Consider the following 5,964-nt stretch of genomic DNA (forward strand, 5'->3'; position numbering starts at 1 on the left):
TCCAGTGCTCTGACCCTTGCAGTGCTGCAGAGCTGTCTGCAAGGTGTTGGAGCCAAGGAATATGCTGCTCAGGAAATCCTGAGACAATGGAGCAAAGCAGCGAACCACAAACTATGACTGCATTTTGCACAGGGTAGCAAAATCCTGCAGGCTTGGTGCTGTCTTTGAGGGGACTGACACAATGCAGGTGGGCAGTAAGCAAAGAGCTTTCAAAAGCCTGATGGCAGCCAGCACTGAAAACTTCACTGCTTCTTCAGTTCATCAGGATTTCTTCACTGCAGCTTCCTTTTGATTCACTCAGATACCATATGCCAATCAAACAAAGAATTTCCGCTTATCGATTACTAACACAGACGATGTTAGACACAACAGTGAGCCAGATACACGTCTGCTTCCAACTAAACTAGACCATGGGCTTTGCCCCACACTTAGAAGGAGGAGGATTCTTCAGCAATGTAACAGGGCCAAACTGACTCTGTGTTTGGTTTTTAAAAAGAAAGCAAAATTATGCAGATGTAGAATTTTGTGAGACCAGATGGATTGTATCTGGAAGTGTTTATCATTTTTAATATTTTGAAACCAGATGTTGATGCACAGACATTGCTGGTTGCAGCCATAGGAAGCTGTGTTAGAAGGACACTCTCTAACCTTTGTTAAGAAATTACAATGTTTTGATCCAGTTAAGATCAACTATTAGTACAGAATTGGACAACCACTGCTGTAAACTGTTAAAAAAATAGGAAACAGATGCTCAATAGAAAGAAAGCTATCAGCCAGAGCATTCCTGATCTTTTTATAAAACATAAACTTAAATACTTTATGTGCGCTTTAATGAACTGCTATAAAACAACTTTAGTAGTCAAAACATTTCACAAGATTACACAAATGCAATTTGTCATTTTTTAGTATTTCCACAGAAGTGGTGTCCCTGGGAAAAAGGGCACAGAGGTGGCACATGCCAGGTGATAAATGTAAAATGTTTCTGTGACTAGAACTCTACGCAGATCTGATACTCATAAGACTGATGGCATTTTGATTGTAGGAAAGCAGCAGCTTTTATCACTCAAATAGACTGGGTCTGTGTCTGCGGGGGAAGGAGCAGCCATATCTACATTATGTGGCAACATCTACAAATGTTAACAAGTATATGTTAATTGATCATATTTGCAGGAAGGATGACTGCAGCAGTGCTCAGAAACCATGAATGGAGTAGAGATTTTTCTGTGGAAGCCCACTCTGCTGCTACATTGAAGCATTGACTCTGCTTTTCAGATTTTTTTCGCTGATCACAAAACTCAGTGATCTGGTCCTGCCCCGTTTTCCTAGTTGAGAATGGTAATGAGTGGCAGGCCTATGCTAGTGCAATGCCTGCTGCCCTCCTCAGAGCTGTGACTTCTGCATCAGAGAAAGAATGGAGCTGGATGAAGACCCTGGAGTAAGAAAATTGTCTGAGTTCCCCAGGTCTTCCTTTCTTTCTCTAAAACGGGGATAATAATGCTGTTTATCTCCTGCCTCTTTTTAAATGTAATATAAACCAATAATGATAATTACTGTCTAGTTGTTTTTAAATTTAGTCTAGTCAGAATCCTTTTCTTCAAACCACTTTATGCAGATTGACTTGATACTTTGAGCAACGTGAACAGCTGGGTCCTACCTTCACGGGAAAAACACAAGCAAGTTAAAAATGGAAAAACATCTTGAAGGTATTTCTTAATGTGTTCTGGAAACCAAGTCAGAAGGATCCTTCCTTACAGCAGGGCTCTTTTGCAAAACATTTCTGGAGAGGCATTCAAATTTCTGCCTCTCTTGCCCGTGTACTTGCACAGCTCTTGTACTGGAGCGAAGCAGCGAATCACAATCTGTGCCTCATTTGCACTGGGTAGCAATCCTGCAGACTCGGTGCTGTCTTTGAGAGGACTGACAGTGTTCTGACCATGCTCTTGCAGACTGGGGAACAGCTGCATGCAGGCAATGGAATGGACAAGGCAATCTGATCTACATAGTGCTCCTAGGTTTCCCTCATCATCTAAATGGCTCGAGGAGAAAGGTAAACTCAAGTCATAGACATGACTGCACAAAGTATAAAGTGCTTTGAGATAGGTTTAGATTAAATACCCATAGAAGGAAGTTCAGAATAAGATTATTTGTTCTCTTTCTTGGCACATAGGCTGGACTCAGTTACCATAGTCCTTGGTAATTTGTACCTTAGGTAACTAGTCCTAAGGTAACTTGAGCCCTCCATCCCACAGCATAATCATGGAAGGGACTGACCATCCATGTACCACATACTTCATGGAGGGGCTCTCAGAACTGCTCTCTTGTTGTGAATTGTCCCAGTTGATTCACATTTTAAAAATGCAGTTTCTCAAACACAGCAGCAGTAGTTTGTTAAAAACATCAGACTCAATTGCTGCCCAACAAAAATAACACTCTCCAAGCTCTCCTCCCCATTTAGTGTAGTCTCCAGTGTTTATCAAATGAATTTAGCACAACCACAAACTGGAATTTTTTTCCCTTTGTCTTTTTCCCAGATTAGATGTGATTTGCACATGGGGCAAAGGGAAGGGATACCTCCTTTGCGTATATTTTAGCAACCAAATAGTTTAGTCTTTTGTTCACAAACAAGCTGCTGCTTCTCTTCTCCCTGTCCTTGCTTTTGGAGGCTATCCCAGATCTCAGCTCATGCTAACCAGAGCTATATTACATCTGGTACTGTCCCTGTGATTGCTCAGGCAGCTGGAACAAGTTAGATTGCATTGTTTCCTACGACTTCCCTTTGCATATCAGTTGCCATTTCTCCACCTCTGCTGGAGCACTTTTCCATCTATGTTCTCTCCTTCTGTTCTGTTCAAACTGCCAGAAGTTTTCACAGTTTCTTCATTTCCACTGTGAAGAACTGAGAGGACCAAACACCCAAAAGCAGATGCTAAGGAAAATGTAGTATAGGCTTTTGACCATAGCAATGCAGATTACAACAAATGCTGCATTTTGGCCTGTTCTTGTTCAATAAGGGGACTTCTCTTTCCTGAGGGAGGACAATTTGAGATGCTTTTCAATCACTTTTATTTAGTTTACAATTTTGGACACCTCCCAGGTCATGTAAACCCCAGGTCATGTAAAACAGCAGTGATGTTAGCAGGAAGATTTTGGCAGGTGATATTTGTAAGGGGAAGCTCCGTGAGACTGTTACATATACAAAGTCCTCATTCTCTTGAGTGTGCTGATGTGAACCTGTATCCATGTAAATCCAGCCTGGATAAGCCACCAGAATTCTCTGTCCTCCCTGAGAGCTGGGACTGAATCAGACATGAATTAATTTCCATGATAAGACGCAGTCACTAATTCATATTTCCCTTGTGCCATTATTTACAGCTTGCTCCTTCCCAGATATGTGTGGCTGCTGGTCAGAGACTTGGCCTTTTCCCATGTGAGCTTTGTAGCAGGTGCTGCCATGGTTCAAGTTATTGTTTCTCTGCGACAATGCCATTGTCTAAAAACCATTTCATCACTTGGAATCACACCTCTGGATTATCCTTCACACCACATGAAGGATGTTGTTTTTCCCTAGCCACCCCATGAGCTGTGGGTTGGATTTTATATTTCTAATTGCAATTGTGTATTGTTACAAAAGAAAGAAGGCATTGCACTTGACGTAGCATGGGTAATGTGGAAGATGTATACATTTTTTATAAAGTACAGATACAGTCTCGCCATTAATTTCTGGTCCAGCTTTGGATTACTATTGTTTATTTGTTAAGTGCCAACTATGTGCTCAGAGCTGTGGAAGACTCAAAATGAAGACAATCCCAGCCCTTAAAAACTTGGATCTAAAATTCTCCAAAAGTCAAAAGAGGGTTTAGATCAGGTGTTCCAGTTCAGGCTCATCCTCATTATGAAGTGGTGCTGAAAAAATCCAGATGCTTAATAAAGAATTGCTGCATTTTCTTGTAAAAATGTAACATTTATTGTAAATGACTAATTTTTCTAATGAATATTTTGGAAGTGACGTTCACATAGAGAAACTATAAACTGCAATAAATTGCATAGGGGTTGCCTGATGTTTCTGGAGATTAAAGAGAATGGAAACTCTTGGCCAAGATGATGAAAAACTTTCAGACAAGCCAGGGAGTGAGTGCCGACATAGTGTAATCTTAGGCATCCATTAAGGACTTGAGGCTATATTATCTGTGTAAGTGCTGGACAGACATGGACTGAGGTACCAGAGGCTGTTGTAGCAAATAAATGTTAAGGCTGTGAGAACAGCAAAACTCATATGTTGATATGCACTGGGAAACTAAGTGCATATCTCTTTTTTTTGCATTCCTCCCTGGGGGAAAAAGTAGTCTATGAGCAGAGTGACCTACCTTTTCTTAGAGTGGGGAGGTGGAGTACAGAGGAAGGTCAGGAAGGAAGGGGTTAACTTTCTGGTGGGTATGGCTGGGTTAGCGCTCTTTGCCCAAAGCACATCAGTCCTGTGTACTGCATTGTTCTGGTATGAGATGAAATACTAAGCCATAGAAAAGTGGCACAAAATGTGTTTATGTGTGTGCGTGTGTAACTTTTACCTTCCCCTAAACCTGCACCTCTGTTCCTGTGGGACTGTGGGCCTTAAACACCTTGCATTTAACATGGAAAACACTCACAGTAGTTGACAGGAGGTACACATTTTTCACATGTGCAACCTGCTTTAACTAGAAGCAAAGCCCTGGGTATTCTAGCCTCAAACAATCTATTCCTCATTACTACTCACATGACAAATAAATCCAGCTGACACGTGGGACATGATCTAAAGCCTAGGGAAAGTTCCCATTAATTATCAGGCCTTTTGGATCAAACTATCACCAGCTAAAGAAATACTTAAATTTTTAAAAATAATTATTAGTAAAAAAAAAATCACTTTTTTATTTTGCATGTCAGGGAAGAAAGCAAACACCTGTTCTTCGTAATTTTATTCCACGTTTGGGTGAACATTTTGTTCAGATTATTTTTCCTCCTGTATTCCCTTCTCATCTCCCCAAACCAGTCACCTCTGATGTTGCATTAACATAACTTAACTCTGTGTGGAAAAATTCCATTCCATTGCAGATGTCTCTAGCCTGAAGCAGGGTGAGTGACACACCTGTGTGCTAGACCTACTGCGTTGTTTAGCACGATAATGAATGAGTGGATGTGATTTGTTCAAGGAATGTGTACAATCACAGGCAAATACTGTAAACCATTCAAAAGCCTTTCCACCGGGATAGATCCTCCTGTCTTTACTCAGACAATATTCCCACCACTTTCCTGTCTAAACACAACCTTATTTGCAGTTCAGGTTTATCGTAGGCAGTCGGAAGGGAGAGGGAAAGGGGAGAGGCCTTTGCTAGTGCTTGTGCGATGAGAAGCTGGTTTAAGGTGGAGATAAAGAGTGGAATGACCCCTGGTGCTTTTTGCTGGGAATTACTGGCCTTCAGTTTTGCACGGAGCTGGACTTCCAGCGGCGTCCCACAGGCGGTCCGGTGCGCTGGAGCAGCGACAGGCACGGCAGCTGGACGCGTTTTCCCAGCTCTGTCTCCCAAGCTTTCGTTTTCTTCAGTGGGGATGGTATTTGTAATAGCTAAACATAAAGGTGCATGAATTTCTTCTGATTTCAAGCACATATCAGTGTCTTTTTTTGGAGCGTGAAATTACGCTCTTGCTTCCTTTAAATGCATTCTCCTTCGGGAAGGTGGATCAGGTTCACCGAGAGGGTGGGCAGGCAGAGGCGCACGCAATTTACTTATTCCTGCCTACCCTGCTGCTAATGATGGTGCCAGGTATGGCCTGTGACAGCCCGCTCAGTTTTCAGCTCCCCGCACTTCTGTGTGCCTCCCGAGCTCCTGCTCCATCCGCGCTTGTCTCTCTGTGCCATCTCCGCCTCGGTGTGCTCCTCCAGCACCACTCCGACGTCGCGGCCCGGAGCGTGACCTCCTACTGCTGTTTGCT

Source organism: Corvus cornix, chromosome 3, assembly GCF_000738735.6.
Source record: "Corvus cornix cornix isolate S_Up_H32 chromosome 3, ASM73873v5, whole genome shotgun sequence".
NCBI lineage: Eukaryota > Metazoa > Chordata > Aves > Passeriformes > Corvidae > Corvus > Corvus cornix.